Here is a 22555-nt window from a genome sequence, read left to right as displayed (position 1 = left end):
AGGAATAGGGCTGCTTTTGGTTCTGCAGTACTCCGGAATTTCCCTCAGTGAGGCAGACTCGTGTAGCTGGGAGCTCAGTCCCATGGGTTTTGATGACGACTGAACAGACAGCATCAGATAAAGAAGTTATGTGCTCACCATAACGTTCCATCTGTGTTGTGTGCTTCAGTCTTCATCAACCTTCCCTCCCTCCTTCCCCCTTCCTCATCTCTGAAGGACCTGATGGATAATTCTGGGAACCTTTGTTCCTGTTTTGCGCTCCTTGAGTGTTCTTTTAAGCTCTGTTGCTTAAGTATGCATTTCTTTCTTCTGAGAATACTGGCAGCAAACTCAGTCTGAGGTATTTGAGAGGAGCTAGGCAGTATGGGTAGGATGGGAGTAGCTCTAGCTTGGAATCCTTACTTCCTGACGGCCAGGTCAGTTCTGAGCTTGGAGCAGAGAACCAACAGGTTTGATAAAGACTTGAGCAGACAGCACAGATGGAAAGTTATGGTAAGTATATAACTTCTTTTTAATTCTGTTACTAAGCTGTGTTCTTTTTCTTTTCTTGTATATTTGTTTCCAGTGTGTTGTTACCTTTTGAAGGCATTATCCAATTTTGTCAAAGTATGTATATAAAAATGAATCTTACTGCATGTATAGCTACTAACATAGTATTCATCACAGGTAACTTTGCTGATCAAAGGCCTTAACACTTGATGTTTTTAACTCCCTTCTGCCAAGAAGGATAATCAGTCTGTTTCCTTTACATATGTGATGAAAATACATTATTGACAGCTGTTGCAACCAGTGCTCATGTCTGAGACCTGAAAGATCCAGTCTAATACCTGAGCATTAATAGGCACTTTTTTTTTTTTCAAACACCTTTATTTTATTATCATTTGTGATGTAGGCAAATTTACATTCATATAAAAGTAAAAAGACATTTTACTTCACATATATATCATATAATCTAAGCAACATTACTTAAATTATTCAATTCCTGTCTTTTTTTTATACCAAGAAACATCTTTATTAAACCACCACTTACTACATAGGCAGTCATACATTTATATAAATGAAAACAGATTACACTGACACGATCATAGATGCAAGCATTTTACATCAAAAAACATACTGACACACTCCCAGTTGCAAACATTATGCATCACTTATAATCTACCCAATCTTTTTCAATCAAGCATAACATAGCTCATTTAAGTCCTGCCACCTGTGAAACCTCATTCCTCCCTTATATGTGTTGTTCCCACAATTCCCATTTTTTTCCTATGTAGTTTGCTCCTACCCTTTTCTAAAAATCTCATCCGCAGTTGTTTTATCTCTGTTACTGTGTTCACTGCTGCTGGTATAGTTGATTTAGATTTTGATTTCCATTTTCTAGTAATTGCTTTTTTGGCAGCCACCATTATTAGATACAGCAAGGCCTTACCATCCGATTGTGTATCATAGCTCAGAAAAATAATCTCTCTCTTCACACTAATTTGCCCACCCAGCTGCTCGACAGCGCATCCCGCTGGAATCCTTAAAGTCCAACAATTCACCACAATCCCAGAAAATATGTTCCCCAGTTATCTCTTTCTTCCCCATCATACCTCCAACATTTGCTGTCTGCCCGAGGAAAAATTCTCTGGATTCTATTTGCAGTATAGAAGTATCTATGAAACATTTCCAGGCAAAAATCCTAAATCTTCCAGATTTTGTTGCATATTTGGGAGAAGTACATATATCCTTCCATTGTTTCTTTGTGAATTGCTTATCCAGTCTCTCTTCCCAAACCTTTCTAACCTCCTGTAATTGATTCTTATAGTTATCATGAATATTTTATATGCTGTAGTAATTATTCCTTTTTTACTGTCAGCTTCTGTTCTAGATTCTACTAAAAACTGTACCAGTGCTGGTCTTTCATTTAGGACCCTCCTATTTCTTTCTCTTTGTCTGTACTCCAATATCAGTCCCTGATAAGGAAGGCAATCTATAGCCTGCAGTCCAAATAAATTCTTGGTGTCTTCCCATTCTATCATCATTCCCTCTCTAGTTATTTGCTGCCAATGCCTTGGTTCCTTTGCCAGTTTTCTCCAGTAAATTCCAACCCCCTCTTGCCTATTAGCATTAATAGACACTTTGAAAATCTTGATGAGTGGATGGGAAATAGGAAATACACCCCTGGGATCACTTCTGTGTCTCTGCTCGACAGTGGCACAGGAAAATAACTTTCTTGGGCGGCGTAAGCCAGCAACCTTGTTGGCTAGTCTTATGTAGGCCCTTGGGCCGATAGCCTAGTACGTACCTATGAATCTATGAACATCAGAATATGAGAATATTTGCAAAAATAAATTCACTTGGTCAAAGAATTAAATTCAGATCAGCATCTTTATCAAGGCCGTCTGTATCAGTGAATACATTTTCATATTCTGCCTGGTTACCAGACATCGGCTGTATGACATAACTTCAGTGAAAAAAAAATCCTCTTTTTGCTTACATCTTGTAATGTGAACTGTGTATCTGAAGTGAACTTAAAAAATGTTTACTTATTTATACAACAGTGCTGTGCATGTTTAACTTCAAGTAATTTTTGTAAACCTCTGTTTCATAGCTCACAACTGATTAAATCTAGAATCTGACTCAATACAGAAATAATCAGACACACTTTTTTAAACATATTGAAATAAATGACGTCTGTAACTCTAATTATCACCGTTTATTATGTGCAATCTGCTACCTTCCCCCCCCAAAACTGTCAGTTTTAGAAGGGATTGGGGGGGGGGTCAAAATTCTGAGCAAAAATCAGGGCTATCCCTGAAAGTTAGGGAGGTGAGATGCATGCTCCCTATATTAATATGTTGTATTCTGATTAATATCTGTATAAAATACAAATTAGTCTCCTTAGATTAACAAGGCATCTTTAGTTAACCTGTTTTTTGTTAAACGCAAGGTGATGCACTCTTTAATAGGACACACCAGGATAAGCAAGCCCTGCCCCTAGTATGATGCAAGCCAACATCAGAATTATTATTTTATAACACTTAGTTTTCAAGAAAAGAATATTTGTGATAAATTGTTTTTACAAAGATGAGACATTAAAAAGATAAATAGCTTAATATCTATCAGGGAGGCTTCTCCCCCCCCGCACCTCTCCCATGAGCTAGGACTAAAAGGTGGTGGCATTTTAAGTTGTGTAGCAGAAAGTGCGGGAGAGGGGCAGCAGTCCCCTTGCTTGATGTGTGTAGTCGTCTTTCACTGTCAACAAGTCAGTAATGCCAGACTTTCAATCTTTTTACCATTCACAGAATTAGAATCACATCTACAAAGCCACTACCTCTCATTGACAGCCCAAATGGGATATCAGTCAAGTCAGCACTGCCCACCCATGAGCGAACAGGGATGGTGTGTCCTAAAGTATACAGCTGTCCACCCTGCGGCATATTATTATTATGTGGGACAACCAACTGTTTTGTGTTTATTTTATCAGCTTCATCTTAATGTCACACACTTCAGATTCTCTACCATCTCCTTCATTGATAAAATTGGTAAATTTGTTGATAAATAAATAAAGGTTGATAAATGTGCTACTGTGTACACTTTTACAGCTTTTCCTGGTGTCATACCAAACTATGAAAGAAGTTTGCTTCTTGTGTTGCCATTTTATGCCATACAGAATTCAGTTACATAGGCACCAGTAGCCTGAAGTGATTGTTTGACTTGCAAAAAAGAAATTATGAAAATATATATGATTTTCTTTAGGGACACAGTATTACTTAAAGATCATGTTCAATGATTTTTTTTATCATTTCCTTTTGCTGTAATTATGCTGTCATCTTGTAAAGTAGGCTTTCTGATTCTGAAACACTGTCTTTGCTGTAGTTACTTCAGTGAAAGCATGATGTTCATCGTGTGACACTGCTGCAGTCATTACACTTGGGTTATTCTGCCGTCAGGCGGTTCCCCAGCCAGCCTGAGTTCCAAAGTCTTGGTCCGGCGTCGGTTGCTGTCGCCTCCTCCCTGACGTCAGTGTGACAGGTGTATATAAGATGCAGCCGACGCCGTTTTCTTCAGTCTCTCTTGCCGCGCGGTGCCCGAAACAAAAGCAGTTCGCAAGTGCCGATCGGCCTACTCCTGAGATTTTCATTCCGAATCCAGAACTGAAGTCTTCTACAAAGCTAAGTACCCCGTTGGGGAAACTTTTTCTTGCCTCAGTCCGATGTCAGTAAAAGTTAATAACTATATTTCTTGTGGGAAGCAAATACCTCATAAGGATTTCCATTCTTATTTTATCCCATGCCTAGGCCCAGACCACGACATTACTGATTGCCGGTTTTGTGCTAGGTTTAATAAGCGCACTATTAAATGTCGGTTTGATTTTGCCCGATATTACTTTGGCAGAAAGTTTAATTATACCATGCCGTCAGAACTTCCGACGACCGGTATTCATAAAAAGCGCAAAGACAAGGACAGGCATCCGAGGCCCAAAACTGATGACGAAGCCTCTCCTAGGCCAGTCATCAGTTCTCCAGTTTTCAGTGAGGCGCCTTCGCAGCCCCTGACGACCTTTTCTGCAAAACTGCAGGCTGCCTCCGACTCCCATGTGGAGATGGCTGGGCCTTCGGACGCACTAGCTTTTCAGCAGACCGAAACCGATCCTGCTGAGGGATCTGGAGTACCTGAGCTACCCGCAGCTTCAGAGGGGGTCTTCAGACCTACTCAGCTAAGCATTAAACCCTCTTCTAAGTCTAAGCCTCTTTTAAAAACTAAGAAACAAGTCCAGCATTCTCCAGCACAGGCCTCCATGCCTAAGAAACAAATGCCCAAAATGGCCGAAGACCTAATCACTCTGATCAGGGGTTCCATCCCCCACCTGATAAAAGGCCTGGACAGGATGCAGATTATGATTCATCCGACCAGGTGTCCATTTCCTCAGATTCATCCTCAGACCTGGGATATTCTGTACCCCCTTATGAGGATTCTGATGCTGAGGAATCTATTCCATCAGCCTCTCCGCCTGAGGACTACTCCTTTGGGGAAACCTTACATACCATGAGGGAGCATTTCCATTGGGAAGGCCAGGATTACTCAGAATCCAAGAAAAAGCTCAGAGACTTCCTTTTATTACCTCAACACAGACCCCTGGCTATTCCGCCAGTGCTAGATATTGTGGATGATGTGTATACTGAATCCAGCTTAAATTCCTGATTCTTTACCTCCAGCTCCAGTTAAACCTGACAGATATTACAGAGTCCCTGACTCACACAAATTTCTGTATAAAAGCCCTGTTGCTGATCCTGAAACTATTTCTCAGGGACCCAAAGGGTTTAAGGCCTCATCAGCAAAGAACCCAGTTCCCTGTGACACAGGTTCCAGAGCACTAGACAGATGGGGAAAGAAAGTATATACATCTGCAACTTTAGCAATGAGAGCCTTAAATAGCCAGTTTCACATGCTAAAATATCAGCAATTTTTGATGTCTCAGTTGAAACAAAAAATGCTTCCAGAAACAGATCCTCCTAATTTTAAAGAAATGCAGGATTTATTGCATGCCGCTGAGCAAGAGTGGGAAAGCATACTTTGCAATGTGGTTTTGATTCTTTAGAGGCCTCATGCAGAGCAGCAGTTACAGGCTGTGTCATTAGAAGACATGCATGGTTAAAAGAACATACGTTACCAGATCATGTTAAAGCTAAATTACTGGATGCACCTTTACAGCAGGATGTTTTATTTGGAGTTAAGGCAGAAGAGGTATTAAAGAAAATGGAGGATAAGGCAAAATCTATGCAAACAGTGAAGGATTTCTTACAGGTTCAGCCTCCTCCATTTAGTAGAAACTGGCCAACAAAGAATTGGTCCTTTCCAGCTATGGACAGACCTCAAAGGGGCAGATACAGACGGCCAAGAGGTAGAGGTCAACCACAAGGTCCTTACAGGCCTCGACAGTGGGGTGCATCAGGCCAGAAAGAAGGGAAAGACAGGCACCAGCCATATAAAAAACAGCCCCAATGACTTCCCACTCCAGCTGCCAAACAACTCACTCTTGGCAGCCCCTTTGGGAGGAAAACTGGCACTTTTCTATCACAATTGGCATATGATCACCCAAGACAAATGGGTTCTCAATATTATTCCAAAAGGTTACAGGTTCCACTTTCACACTGACAAGGTTAAAAGGAATGCCAAATCTGCCACTAAATCAATGGGCAGTGTCCCAAAAACAAATTATGGCACTCATGAATATGGGAGCTATTCAAAAGGTACCACCACAGGAACAAGGGCAAGGATTTTACTCAAGACTCTTTCTGGTTCCCAGAAAATACAAAGCCTGGAGGCCCATTCTGGATCTTTCTTCACTAAACACTTACCTGGATGTTCCGAAATTCAAAATGTTGACATTACAGCAGCTTCTTCCCATGCTGGGCAAGCAAGCTTGGCTCGTGACTTTGGACCTCAAGGAGGCATACCTGCATGTCCCTATCAGACAAAACTGCAGAAGATACCTCAGATTCATAGCTGGTCCAATGCACTATCAATTCTCTGCACTGCCCTTTGGATTATCTACTGTGCCCAGGGTCTTCACAAAGTGCCTGGTACCAGTAATTGCATCTTGCAGACAGAAAGGAATTCAGATTTACCCGTACCTGGACGAACTGCCTAATTCAAGCAGAGAGCAAGGACATTCTTCTAAAGCATCTGGCGTTTGTAAAAAAGTTATTAAGTTGCCTGGGGTACACAGTAAACGAAAAGAAATCAAAACTAGTGCCCTCACAAGAGATAATATTCCTGGGTGCCAGCTTGAACACAACAGCCCAGATGGCTTATCCCACGCCAGACAAGCAAGGACAACTGACACAATACTTTCAATTGATGGCAACAAAGACCCAACTCCCTGCAAGAAAAATTCTGCAGGCCTTGGGCTTCATGGCATCTTGCATACTACTAATTCCATATGCCAGACTGCATATGAGGAAACTACAATGGTACCTAAAGAGTGTATGGTCTCAACACTGTCAATGTTTGGAAATAGTTATACCACTAATACCTTGCCTGCAACAGGAGTTTCGATGGTGGGCTCAAGCTTGTCACCTCAACAAGGGACAGCCTTTTACTCAACCCACAGCCAGGCAAAGACAACAGATGCATCGGATTACGCCTGGGGAGCACACATGGCAGGAAAATGTATTCAGGGCAAGTGGCCCACAGAACAAAGGCATCTTCACATCAATCAAAAAGAGATGCTAGCTGTACAAAATGCCCTTATAGCTTTCAAGGACCTGTTGCATCCAGGACAACTACTACTAAAGACAGACAACATCACAGTTATGTGGTACATAAACAGGCAAGGAGGCACTCACTCCTACCCCCTCTGTAGACAAGCCATGACCTTGTGGAACACAGCTATAAACTATCAAGTTCATCTGCAAGAACAATTCCTGCCAGAAGAGAAAAACACAATGGCAGACGACTTAAGCAGAAATATCATGGATCCCCACGAATGGGAATTGAATCTTCAAATATTCAGAATGATAACAAAGAAATGGAGCCCGGACATAGATCTGTTTGCCTCCCCAATGAACTGCCAGCTAAAGAAATTCTGCACAAGGAGTTACCATCCACAAGCATGGAAAGTGGATGCCCTCTCATTCAGCTGGGCAAACCTACAAGTATACGATTTTCCACCACTGCCTGTTCTTCCAAAGGTACTCATAAAAGCCAGGCAAGAAGAGCCAAAAATGATCCTGACTGCACCAGACTGGCCATGCCAGCACTGTACTGGTACCCAATCTTAAAAAACTTAGCACAAGGACCACCCTGGATTTTGCCTCAAATACCACATCTGCTGTCTCAGCACAACAATCAGATACTCCACAGCCAGCTAAAGACACTAAACCTAGCTGCATGGAAGATTCCCTAGCCACGGAAGCAATGCCTCTCTCCAAAGCTGTTATGGATGTCATTCTGGAGGCCAGAAGACCTAGTACCAGGAAAGCCTACTCGGATAAATGGAAGAGATTCTGTGCCTGGAACCAGGCTCACAGCCTTGATCCTCTTGTGCCAAACATTCCTCCGATACTACAATATTTGACGGAGATGCTGGAAAAAGGCCTCTCCTTTTCATCCATCAAGATCCACGCCTCTGCCATCTCTGCACATTACAACATGGATCCACCAATTTTCTCTAATCCTTTGCTAAAACAGTACCTCAGAGGAGCTAAAAACATAAGACCGCCCCGTAGAGCACCTACTTCAACTTGGGATCTCAACTTTGTTTTGGAAAAATTAACTTTACCTCCTTTTGAACCAGCTAGCACAGCAGAATTAAAATACATCTCTTGGAAAAATGGCTCTGCTCCTGGCAATAACTTCTGCACGAAGAGTTTCAGAATTGCAGACACTAATGGCAGTGGAACCTTTCCTCATTTTCCACCAGGACAGGGTGTCCTTAAGAACTAACGCTATGTTTATGCCTAAGGTGGTTTCAAGTGTGTTTCTAAACCAAACCATTCACTTGCCAACTTTTTATCCAAAACCACAGAATAAAGGGGAAAGACTACTGCATTAATTGGACATTCACAGGCAGTTACGCTTCTACTTGGACAAAACCAAAGCTTTCAGAAAATCTGAGCCATTATTGGTAGCATATGCTGCAGCAACACAGGGAAAAGCTATTTCAAAACAGACTATTTCCAAATGGATAGGGCATTGCATACATTTCTGCTATACGTGCCATGGAAAACCTGTGCCTAACAGCATTAGATCTCACTCCACCAGGGCAACAGCCACTTCAACTGCCTACCTCAGAGGAGTACCAACCAAGGATATTTTGGAAGCAGCAACATGGAGTTCTGTGCATACCTTCACCAAGCATTAACATCTGCCTCTATACTTTAAATCCAAGCTGGCTTCGCCTCTGCAGTGCTGCAGGGCCTTATAGCCACCCCTAATGCCTTATAGAACCGACCACCCTACCTCAGCTTTGAGATTCTACCCAAGTGTAATAACTGCAGCAGTGTCACACGATGAGCATAGTACAGTTTTGTACCTACCATAAATGTAGATGTTCGAGTGTAGACACTGCTGCAGTCCAGGTTACCCTCCCTCCTTCCCCTCTTACTGGCTAGTACGTACCTAGTTCTTCTACCTTTTACTGCCTATGGGGAGTATTTGCTGGTAGCTGAAAGTATGTTGTTTGCATTTCTTATGTATGTTTTATTAGCAATTTGAATTGCCTACCTATTTAGGGACACCTGACATCTGGGGCAAGACACATAACTCTTGCCTGCTTCTCGTTCCCAAATTAGCTCCTTCAGTTCTTTAATTATGATCCCCAACTTCACCTCTAGTTAATAAAAATATGCCTGATCTGTCCGTAAAACTAAAAGGACTAAAAACTTTTTCAATGCTTGTAACTTACTATCCGTGTCCATATCTATAATCAAGAGCTTCCAGCTTCTTAATTTTTTTTTACCTTTCATTTAGTCTTCATCCACATAATTCTTAGCTACCATAATAGAATCCTTAGTATCCATACACCTAAATCCTTCATCTTATCACATCCCCATAAAAATGAGTATTGCTGAACCAATGCATGTGAGTACACAGTTTACAACTATAGCCATTGTTTGATCTTCATTCATTTTATATCATGAAAAGACTTGAAACTGTCTCAGAATATTCTACAACAGAATTTATCAAGTACAAAGCAATTTCTAGCTTTATCAAGTGCAAAATAATATTTTCTGTATAAAGCTAACTTTTTTGATTTCCATTCCAGTTGTATCCTTGAATTTGTGTTTATTTTCTTTGCTAATTACTTGAAAACATAAAGCAAATAAAGGGGGAAGAGGACACACCTGACTTGCTCCTGTGTTCAAACTCAACTCGTCAGAGATGAATATTCCCATCTTAATTCTTGCCACCAATTCTTTATAAATCTTCTAATTAACCCTGTGAATGCAAATACTGCATTGCTGCATTCATAAAATACCAACTGAGTTTATTGAATGCCTTTTTGAATAAAGACTCACCAACAATAGCAGTATTTTCTTTCATTCTGCTTTCCTCTGGATAATTATTTTGCTATTAATGTTTGCATGTTTACTACACCTCCACAAAACCACATTCATCCATATCTATCAAATGTTCTGAGTGAAATCAATGTTGCAGTATTCAAAACAAGTTGGCTGTCACCGCTGACATCCAGCTGGGGTACCGTATGTCTGATGTGTGACCTTAGTATAGGAAAAAATGCTTAATAATTCTTTAAAAGTGAAATGGGTCTATATGAAGCTGTGTCTGGTGTGTCTTTACCGTCCTTGGGTAATACAGCCGCCACAGCTTCCTTAAGAAGCTGTCCTTCTCCCCTCACTTCTTTTAAATATTTGTTAAACAAAACCTTTCAAGTCATTATCACTTTCTTCCCTCCTAGCCGCCAAACTTCTACAGGAATACCATCTGTTTCTGGAGATTTCCTTGATGATTGGTTGTAAATCACAATTTTTGTCTCATCTTTTCATGTCTTGGCTATTAATAGTTGAGTCTCATCTTCCTCTAACCTTGGTATAATTAAGTCTTCCTAAATATTTCCATTTGTCCCATTTCTTGGTTTCAACAATCCTCTGCTTAATACAGATTCTCATAACATTTCTGAAATATCTCTAGTACTGCTGTAGTATCCATGGTACTCTTTGTTATTGGCTCCCTGAGTTTGGCAACAACTCTTTCTGCTTTCTCTTGACTAAGTCTTTGTGCTGACAGTTTTTGTGGTCTGGAATTATCAAAAGTAGTTGCTCTTGTTCTGTGTGATTCCATTTATTCTGCAAGACTTTAAAAATGTTTCCTCTCCTCTAGATAACTTGTATTGCTTTTTTCCTCATTTCCCTTGTTTATTTGTTTACATTTGTGTACCGGGAAAGTCCGATTGGGCCAGAAGCCCATTTTCAGTGGAGGTCCGGGGAGAAAAGCTCCACAGAAATACAAACAATATACAATAATTAGATAGTACAACAGTATATATACAGTAATATGCAGGATACATATCTTCTAGTTAGTCTGTACAAAGTAGTATTCCATACAGTTTTGTAGTAGATACAGATTCAAAAAGAAAAACACAAGCATTTCAGTGAAGATCACTGTGAGAAAAAATAGTAGTGTGTACATATTAAATAACAGTTGTGACGAAATGACATTTCCTTGATATATATTTATTTTTGAGTAGTAATGAACACTGAGGAGAGGGGGAAAATGAGGTAAGGAGTGGATAGTGTGTTGAGAGAGGTATAGATTTCTTGTCAGTCAGGTTTGGCACTTGAGCAATGCCAGTTCTTGGATAGATGTTCAAATAGTAGCTGTTTAAAACTGGTAGATTTATATTCAACCCACCCATTAGATGTCCCTTGTGAAGAAATTTCTGTCTTCTGTAATAACTTTTAAATCATTTCCACTATCCATTTCCACACACAAAACGTCTTAACCATTTTAAGAGTAAGACAGGAAAATAGTTCTTTTATACCAAAAGCAGTAAAAAATAGGGCATTCATATGGTGCTTTTTTTAAATTGGTTTGAACATTATTTTCTGTCTCCTAGAAAGTGGTAGAGAATGACAAAATGTGGAAGATTGTCTTTTGAAATGGTAGCATATTTCCTTGTCTGTTTTTTGAATGTTTTGGTATTGGGTCTGATTCCAAAAGACTTGCTTTCAATGTAAGTGACCACTTACACTGAGAGCAGGTCTTTTGGAATCTGGCCGTCCAGTGTTAGCCTGTTTTATTGATGGGCTTTACACAAAAGTAAGTAATTTACATTGAATCTAGCCCCATGTCTTTGAGCTGCAGCTATGCTGAGTACTACAGCATAGGTTTTCCTTTGATCAATTAGTTACACTCTGGGAGAGCAGTGCTGCAAGGATTGCAGTTATGGTGTTAGTAAATTCCTGTTTTTCATGCCCCAGCAAGTTAGCTGGAGTCAGTGTGTGATACTTAGTTACAGTTTTGTGTCCTGCTACTAGAAACTACTAAAAATAAAGTATTCATTATATTGGATCTGTAATAATCTGGGTCATTCAGATATGCTGCTTAAACAAACATAGATATATAGATTCCACATCCGTCTTTCCAGTTCATAGTTGAGAATGAACTTGAAAATGGGACGAGCTGGGTTCCCCCACCACCACCACATACATGCACTTACTTCATGGCTGAAAAACAACTTGATGCCTTCATGTTAGATTCCCTGCTACATGAGCTTTATTATTGTATGAACTGTTACAGCAGCTTGTCTGGAAGATCAACTGTTAGGCAAGCAAACAAGTCTGATCCATTTTCTGTAAAATGATAGAGTTCATAACCTTGTATTGGCTTTCTGTGTTTTGTTTGTTAGCTTAAGAACTCATTCATTTTTGTTTCAGAGTATATATTCTTTCTTCATTTACACAGTACACTCTGAACATTCTGTTGTACTAGAGACTTGGTAGTTGGTAAGAATGGTGTGATATATTTTCTGTATTTATTTGTTTTCACTGCTTATTTTATCCTGCATACCTGTCCACCTTATCAAGGCACATATATATGACTTTTGACATCTGTTTATTTTATGTGGTGATAACACAGCTGTCTTCCATACAGCTATTGGATGGAGTTTTCATAAACCCTACCATTCCCTTTACATGATGTCATGGCCTCAAGAGTAGGTCTTGCAGTGTGACCATGTGAGGGTTGGTCAGCCACTTCTGCATATACCAGTATCCATAGTACCTTCCTCCCATAGGCAGATGGGTTTGTCCATTTCTGGTCTCTGATGGGATTGCAGGTAGTATGTAGGGAGGCTTCTCCTCATTCATTTCTCTCCCAATGCTCCAGCACTGTACTTGGAATTGTATCTCTGTGAAGTAGCCAGGACTGTGTCACTGTACACTACAGTGCAAGTAGTATTTGACTTTGTTGATGATGTTAAATCATGTAAAAGAGTCCAGGACTGCTTGTTTCACCATCAAATGAAGTTCTTTGTCTTTTAGATGTCTTTATTGTGTTATCCACTTTGTTTGCATTCACCCAAATTTTAAGGCATCTGTTTGGCTCTTGAATTAAACTGGTTTTCTTTTCATATACTTCTGTGTTGTTTCGCTGCAGAGCTTTCTTATTGGACACTTGTTAGCTTTTGAACTCAAATAGCAAACATTTCATTTAAGAATCTGTGGATAGCAATTACTAAAGAGTTGAAGGATTTTATCTGGGAGGGGAAGAGGGCAAGACTCAAGCCAGATAAGCTGATCCTTCCAGTAGAACGTGGTAGTTTTGGATTATTTGATTTGAAGGGGTATTTCAGAAGTAAATGGCTGTAATTCAGAGTTGAAAGGGATGATGAAGCAGGGGGAAGCTAAGGAAATAAGGAAAGACTAGGATTTTGATTGCATATTCTTAAGGAGAATAACAGTAGTTATGCAGAATATTATATTCATAAAGTAGCAGAAAGTAGTCTTAAGCACTAAGCCAACATTGCAATGGAGAAAGGAGATTCTGACAATGGGGATGTCCGAAATTAGGGGTACAGAGAACAGGCAAGAGGGTGCTGGAATTTACTGGAGAAAACTGGCAAAGGTACCAAAGTATTGGGAGCAAATAATTAGAGAGGGTTAGGTAATAGAATGGAAAGATGCCAAGAGTACATTTAGACTGCAGGCTAGAAATTGTGTTCCCTGTCAAGGATTGATATCAGAGTATAGGCAAAGAGAAAGGAATAGGGGATCCTAAGTGAAAGGGCAGCACTGGTAGAGTTTCTAGTAGAATCTAGAATAGAAGCTGCTGTTAACAAAGGGATAATTAATAGGGCATATAAAATATTGCATGACAACTATAGTAATCAATCAGAGGATGTTAGGATTGGGATGAGAGAATGGATAAGCAGTTCACAAACAATGGGAAGATCTATGTTTGGCTCCCTAATACATAACAAAGTGTTTGCATAGGTATTTTTATACCCCAAGCAGATTCGTTAGAATTTTTCCTCCGGTAGATTGTAAATGTTGGAGGTGTGATAGGGAAGAAAAAGTTAATTGGGTGTAACTATACAGAATCAGAATTACCTAAACAAAGTAAGGCCTTGCTGAGTTTCATTTTGGTGTATGCCAAAAAAGCAGTTACTAGAAAATTGAAAATCAAAGTCTAAAGCAGCTGTACTAGAATTAGTGAATATAGTAACAGAAAGAAAAGCACTGGAACTGGGATCCTTAGAAATGGGTAAGTGCAAATTACATAGAAAAAATAGGAATTGTGGGAATAATACATACAGAACAATGTTTTGGAGGAGGATTGAGGTTTAAGGAAAGGCAGGAATTGAATGAGCTGTGTAATATTCAATTGACAATTCCTGTATAGAAGATTATATGTGATGTATAATGTTTGCAACTGAAAATGTCACCATGTTTTTTTTTCATGTATATAAGTGTATGATTGCCTATGTCATAAGTGTTCATTCTATAAAGATTTTTTTTTTTAAAAAATGTTTTTCTTTTGTACCTTTGGACTTCTTTATGTTTTTAGGTGCAAGATGTTATTTAAAAACTTCATATGATTACTGTTTGAAGCAGGTGACCTTCAGAACTCATTCTGTTAATTTAAACGGTGGCATTAGAAATGTTTTGAGTCATCCTTGTGTAGTTCTTTGTGAGTTTTCATAAGGGAAGCCTAGCTGAAGATGGCATTCACCTTCTCTAGGCTCTTGGGATGTTGAAATTTAATAATCAGTGTGTTAAGTTAAAGATGGTTAAAAAAAATAAAAAAATAAAATACTTTCCAAGGTCTTTAAGAGGCATATCCATCAGAGAAGTATCAGTTGTGAGCAGCAGGCTTGTTTTATTTAGTGATGTCTAGGATTTCAAACCATACCTTTAATAACAACTGTAGTCTGGACAAATGTGAAGAAACTACTGATTTTGGGCTTGTTCTTCTAGAGATTTTTTAAGTGACAGTTGAGTTATTTTCTGATCATACTGTCCTAATGTCTGCATCTGTGTCTCTGTCTTTTTTTATAATGCTTGAAATTGGGTTCTACTAATACTACCCTACAGCACATTCTTTTTGCTCATTCAATTTATTTTCTGTAAATTTATGTTGCGTGGACTTCTGTGACCATCTAGGTTCTCCTCCTGTTGTAGTTAAGTTTTTGAAGGACTAAATTTAATGTGACTTGCTTTGTAACTGTAGCCAGCATTAGCTTGAAATGTCTGGTTTTGTAGAATCCAGATTATATGTTGCTTGCTATAGCATTTGCTCTGTAGTGCTAATATTGTGCCGAATAACAACTTTCCTCAACTATGTATTTGTTTGTCATGAACTTACAATATATGCTGTATTATTTAACTACACTGTAACTTACTTGCTTTAAAACTTAATTTCAGAAATGTGTTAATACATTATTGTTATGAAATGCTGACAACAGTTAACCTAACTTTAAAAAAGTGAGGGGGGTGGCCAAGATGTTGACTAACAGCAGTTTTTAATGAAAAAGTAGAAAACACCATTCACAGGGATGAAGTGCCCCAAATAAAGCACAAAGTAGTCATTCTAAAAAGAAAATTCCTTGAAGCATACCATGGCAAATAAAAGTGAACCGTTTATTAGACTTAAAACACTGACATGAAGAAAAAGTAAAAACAATCGGGTTCAACATGAAGAACAGTTAGTGCTTTCACATTTATCCAAATGCTTCCTCAGACTGTTAACTAAACATCAAAAATCTAGCATTTTAAACCTCAGCTCAATTACTCACTAGCCAATCACTGTGATAAAACAATTTATTTAAAGGGGTCAACCACAGAAAATTGGTTGCTTTGCTAATGAGCGCCTAATTGAATTCATAGAGACAACTGTAGAATTATATTATTTAGCTACATATGGACTAATAAAGGTACTTTTAAAAGGGACCTCTAAGATTAAGATCTATAAAGATATAGTTATACAAAAAAAAACAATTAAAAATATATTTAAAAACTTAAAAATGATTAAAAAAAAAAAAATATATATATATATATATATATATATAAGTTGACATATAGAACAATATATAAAAGTGTTACTAAAACACTTTTGATAGTGAGTTAATTTCAAAACCTGAAAGTCTAAGAACTTATCTGCCAACTATATAAAAAAGCAAATATATCAACACCATGATCTAAAACCTAATGCTCTCATCACTGTTTAGTGTTTATAATCTCTAGCTGCCAAGAAGGGTTTCAGAAAGACTCTGTCATTTAAGCCAGATGACCTATCTGCCTGTAACTTCATGATCCATCTGGCTTCTCTCTGTTCTGTGTAATTTTTATGATTTCCTAACCTATTGTTCTTAAATACTATCTCTAGCACTGTGAATCTAAAACTGTGTTTAGTACCTAAAGTGATAACATGTTTTGCTAAAGCATTGCTCTCATCTTCTTTGCTAACAGCATATATGTGTTCCCAAACACGTTCACGTAGGGTCCTGTTGGCCTTAACAACATAGAAGCAACTGCATGCCATGCAAGTTGCTATATATACCACATCCTGGGTCTTACAATCAGCATATAGATCAAAATTATATCTCCATCCAGTATCAGGATGTGTGAAATGATCACAATTGGACATATAGCCACATTGGTTGCATGATCTACATGCGAAAGTTCCTTTCCTGTCAGAGATATTTGATGATGGTTTGGCATTCTCATAGCATAACAGTCTTTTCAGAGTTTTTGTATTTCTATAGGTATACTCTGGGGTAGGTCCTACCACTTGCTGAATTTTGGTATCTACTGTGAGAATGTTCCAATTCTTGGAGAAAATATCTCTAGTTTTCACATTATTATTAGTATAAGGTATGACTGTTTTATTGAACATATCTCTATTGTCTGGTCTAGTATGGACAACGTCATTACCATTCCTCCTATGTATGAATGGCCTCCCTCTTGTATTCCTATTCACATTATCTTCATGGAAAATACTAGGAATTTTGATAGATGCATTTTTTTATTATTATTAAGGAAAGGGAACTCGTTGCAAGTATTAAAGCAGGATAATTGTCGCATATTAAGAAGGATTCCCATATTGTCATTTCCTTCTTAGCCATTTTAATAAATTAGAAAATATGTATGTGAATTCCTTTCAGTACAAAAGTATGGCAGTCGAATGAGTGTCATAACTACTTAGATGTATATCAAGGTTTGCCATATAAATTAATGTGGACACAACAATACATTTAATGAGCATTGTGTAAATGTAACAGTGTTACTTAGCTTTTCTTGAACCAACTGATGAATTAATATCACTTGAGGAAAGTTTAGTAATTGATGAATTAAAATAATGATTCACTGACATGCCACTGTTACTTTTCATATTTCTGATTGCCTCTACATTAATGCTCTGATTTTGAGCACTAAGTGTAGAGTTAGATTAATGTTGGCTAAAGTATTTATTTACATGCACAACTCATACTACTCATATTTAGAATGTTATAACTTGTTAGTTTTTAAGATTGTTGAGAAACAGATATGAAGTATTTTTTCTCACAAGTTAACAACAAAAGGAAAAATGAAAGCGGAGTGTGAAGAGAGGAAGGAGATAATGACAAGATATGAAATAAGGAAGTACTTAGGATATCTAATTCTTAAAGTAAAGACCTTAATTTTAACAAAACAAAAGTCCAGGAGGATGAGGTGTCCAAAACGAAACCAATAAACAAAGAAAAGCATCAATCCAAGCCCATCTCCATTTATACCCTTACACATTAACAGTCAACAGTTTTAAAAATCTTGTGACATCAATTGAAACTTTCTAAAGCAGAAGCAAAAACCATCCATACAAAATAAAAGTTCCCAATTTTATATTGATTCAATATATTTATTCAATATAAAATGAGGAACTTTTATTTTGTATGGATGGTTTTTACTTCTACTTTAGAAAGTTTCAATTGATGTCACATGCTTTTTAAAACTGTTGATAATGTGTAAGGGTATAAATGGGGAGGGGTTTGGATTGTCAGCATTTTCTGATGAAGTTGGAGATGAAAATGAACTGGTAGTGGTTTCAGCGTTACTGTGTGCTGTGTTTTACTTCGCTTGCTGTGAGTTTTATTAAACCTTTTTCAAGGTGGATACGGCTCATTGGTGCTTTTCTTTGTTTCTTAATTTTAACAAGTTGAGTGAATTGTTGAAATATTTTGTTTAATTCATTTACAAGCTACCAATATATGGAGGAGTAATTAAAAACTTACATATGATATGAATTCTACAAAAAGAAACCTTAATTCCAGTGATGCAACTTAATGACACATTTACATTGTATATCATTAAATAATAATGGTTTAAATAATGATTGTAAAAGAGGGAATCTATTCAGATGTTTAAGATCACTCAGTTTCCAGATTATTTTTTTACAAGAGACACATTTGTTACAATCTGATATTAGTAGGCTTAACCCCAAAAAGTATACAGTACTGTCAAGCTCACATCTTACACAAAAAAAGAAGTGTAACAATATTATAGAAAAACACTATCCCTGCACCTAAAATAATTACCTGTAAAGATGATAATGGATTAATGTGTTCAGTTATATTGGAAATTAACAAAAAATATTACATACGCATAAATCTATATTGGTTTCCTGGGACAGGAGTTAAAACTGTTAAATGGAACAAAACATAAATCAGTTAAAAGGAAGTCTTATAACTGCAGGAGATTTCAATTGTATAACACAAGAGGAAGACTCGAACTCCACAAAAAAAACTCTCCGTCGGCTAAAGAAAGTAAAAAATTTATAAACCTAGTGCAACTCAGAGACCTTCAAGATTATGCAGTCTCGGAGTCTCTCTTCTTTACACACTATTCTCATAGGCATTGAACGCAAACAATAATTGATAAAATATATATATATATATATATATATATATCTCCATGGATTTAAAAAGTAGTATAGATAGATAAAAGACTATAACGTATCCACTTTCTGACCGTAATCCAATAATATGTCAACTTGTACTAAAACAAAATGGTAGAATTTCAGTAAGATGTATACCTGTATATATAACTAATCTATAAGAATTGCTACATAAAGAGATTGGAATTTAACTTCTAATAACACTCAGTACTTCAAAGATATACATATGGGATGCCTTCAAAGCATATATTTATGGCAGAAGTGTATCTTGGTATGTTTACAAGAAAAAGCAATGGGATTAAGAGCTGATAGAATTACAAGAGAAAATAGATAAACTACAACTAGATCGTCAAAATAAAACCCTGATAAATTACAACAGATAAATGAACTGAAAGGTAAGTATTTAGAGAATTTAAATCACAAAACAAAGATAAATTTAGAGAGAATGAAAATCATAAACCATTCATTTAATCCAAAATATATGCATAAACTAGGTATGAGAACTAAAATATATAATAAGTCCAATCATATTAAAGAAATATTTTCACCTTCCAAAAATAAGAGTTTCAGACTTGGAGGATATATTAAAAGAGTTTAAGGACTATTTTACAAAAATAAGTGAAGAAAACATATTAGTAGACTCTAATAAAAAAATAAAAAGCTTCATAAGGAAATATGCCAAGAAAAAAATTAAATATTGATCAAATTAATATTATAGATAAACCTATTTTAATTTCAGAATTAGTCGCATATTAAAAAGTTAAAAATAAAGCCCCTGACAGTAATGGTATTATCTCTGAATTCTATAAATTGATGACTAAAGAATCTCTGAATATACTACTTGATGTTTTTAATATGGTTAAGAACTTAGAAGCAGTACCCCCCTCTTGGGGTTGCTCTCTTCTCACTCCAATATTAAAGACAGAAGGACCCAATAAAATGCTCGTCTTATAGACCAATTTCTTTGTTGAATGTCAACTATAAATTATTTATGGTTGTACATACAGATTAAAACAGTTTCTTCCCTCTTTAATAATCAGGTTTTATTTTGAATAGGAACATCTATGATAATATAAGGAGAATAATGTCACTAATTGAGCTAGCCAATAAAACAAAAGAAAATTTAACAATATTAGGCTGACATCAACTGTGCCTTTGATTCTGTAAACTGGCAGTATCTTTCATTAGTATTAGAAAAAAGCAACTTTTCATATAAATTCATACAGCTTATTAATCTTTTATATATCAGTTCACAAGCATATATTAAAATAGGTCCATTTATATAAGAACTAAAAAAATAAAAGGCACTAAACAAGGATGCCCTCTCTCGCCATTATTTACTTTAGTTATTGAGCCATTTGCTAACCTTATAAGATCTCACATTGATATTAAGAGTGTCAAGGAATAAAGATTTAATAGTTATGATTCATTTATTTGCTGATGATGTACTTTTGTCGTTAAAAGATTATAATAAATCACTCGCAACTTATTTTACGCTAATAGAAAATTTCCAAAGAAAATCGGGACTCACATTTAATGAAAATAAGATGAAAATCCTACCTATAAATTACGCTAATAAAGATTTACACGAAGATTTTAAGAAATATATAGTAAAAGAACTACAGTTAAAGTATTTAGGAATAGTTATTGCAGAAAATATTAAAAAGATAATACATGTTAATTACAAGTCTACTCTAGAAAATATTGAAACTCTTATAAGTAATTGGCAAAAATACTTCTTTACTATGGATGAAAGACTTTCAATAATTAAAATGATTATTTTTCCTAAAATTTTATTTATAGTAGAATCTCTTTCTCTACCTCCACCTAAAACCATTGTAAAGAAATTTAATTCTATAATCTTAAAATTCTTATGGTTTCCCATTAAACCAAGAATAGCATTAAACCATCTCAGAGACTGGTCAAATGGGGGGGTGGGTATTAAACAGTAATCTTATGGTCAAATTTCTATTATATTGCTAAATGGAAATCCATTTTTTGGACATTTTTTAATACAAACCACTTTCTTGACACATCCTAATAAATCTATATCCCCTCATAACTCCATGTATTGGTTACTAAAAGAAGAATTTATAAGTAGCTCTAACCCTAAAACTAACTCAGACATAATTAATATAGCAATAAAAAACATTGAACATTTTTACTCAAAAATCCATCATATAAAGCATGGTTGTTTCTCATTTTTCCAATAGCCTACAACACAGTATCAAATCTTCCAATGAGCTGGCTATGAAAAACTTTAAAGAAAACAATTTAACATATTGGTATCAACTGATGCATAAAGAGAGTGCTTTATCAGCCCTATATATACTAGACAAGTTTAACTTGGAGAAAGAACTATGTTTGCATGTTCAAAATTGTGTGCAATATGTTGAAAAAAGAATAGAGATTATGCAACCTACAGTTAAAAAATCCATTCCAAAGTTTATTGAATTTGTATACAGAGCCATGGTGGTGCAGCGGTTAGCGTTGTCGCCTCACAGCAAGAGGTTCTCCCATTCGATTCTCGGCTGGAGCTCCTCCTGTGTGGAGTCTGTATGTCCTCCCCGCGGTCGAGTGATGTTAAAGACCTGCAGGTAGGTGCGAGTATGTATGGGCGTACCTTTGTTGAAGGCTGGACGTCAGGCTGGCAACTCGGCAACGTAAAAATCCGCTGCCAATCATGAGCGGACCGGAGTTCCGCTGTGGTGACCCCTAACCGGGAAAAGCCGAAAGTCTATTGATCTTTATACAGTGAAGAATAGAAAGTAACAATATATTATCCAAAACATATAAAATAATAAGAATAGCGAAACAATATGTTAAAGAATCATACTGGAACTACTATAAGAATATAAACAAAGAATTCCCAAGTGAAGAATATAAACTATTTATTTTAAAATCATCTAAACTAACTACATCTTCACTTAAATGGAAACTGTTCGCATGGAAATATATGCATAGATCATTTTATACACCACGTAAAATAGAAATAATATGTAAAACCAGAGTCACTTGTTGGAGATGTAAATCACATGAGAAAGCTTATTGGGAACACACATTTTTGAATGTGATGAAGTTAAAACATACTGGGAAAAAAATAAATTTTTACAGGCTTTATTCTCTGATAAATTCATATTGACTAAACCGTTGATTCTCTTCAATGCTCCAGTACCTGAACTGGAAAGGTGACATTGTTCCCTTTTTTAATGAATTCAGAAACATTGTTTCAAAAGTTAGCCATTTGGAGATTATTACAATAAGAACAAGATCTACAGTAATCACCTCCTCATACAAATCATAAAAAAGGACTAACTGAACTTTTAGATAAACAATGACTGATCTATGGAATAAACTGAAAATGTGTATTTGTTTAATTGTGTATGTTCAGACACCCTTTGTAAATAGTTTTTATTAGTTATTCATGTGTTTTTTTTCTATAGAAAAGAAAATTCATATTCTAATCTGCTTGATATTAACATAACTTTTATTGTCATTGAGAATTATTATTGTTTATGCTTGGTTTAAAACTCTAATAAAAATTATTAGAAAAAAAAGTGAGGGAGAATGTGTGCATGCATGATTTCATGTGCTTTCTTGTCTTTCCTTTTCCTTCACAAATACTGCAGGGATATTTTTTTCACAAAATATTCCAGGATTTTTTTTAAGTGAAATG

At 36.6% G+C, this 22555-nt stretch overlaps 1 protein-coding gene across 1 annotated transcript in view; it reads left to right on the top strand.

Annotated features, from left to right (window-relative positions):
* The window catches only part of LOC122802327 (mitochondrial intermediate peptidase), a 2150265-nt gene that overhangs the window by 1265251 nt on the left and 862459 nt on the right, over positions 1 to 22555 (top strand). The window lies entirely within an intron of this gene.

This window comes from Protopterus annectens, chromosome 5.part0 (assembly GCF_019279795.1).
Source record: "Protopterus annectens isolate FY-2018-M chromosome 5.part0, PAN1.0, whole genome shotgun sequence".
NCBI lineage: Eukaryota > Metazoa > Chordata > Ceratodontiformes > Protopteridae > Protopterus > Protopterus annectens.
This window is presented reverse-complemented; position numbering and strand designations above follow the sequence as displayed.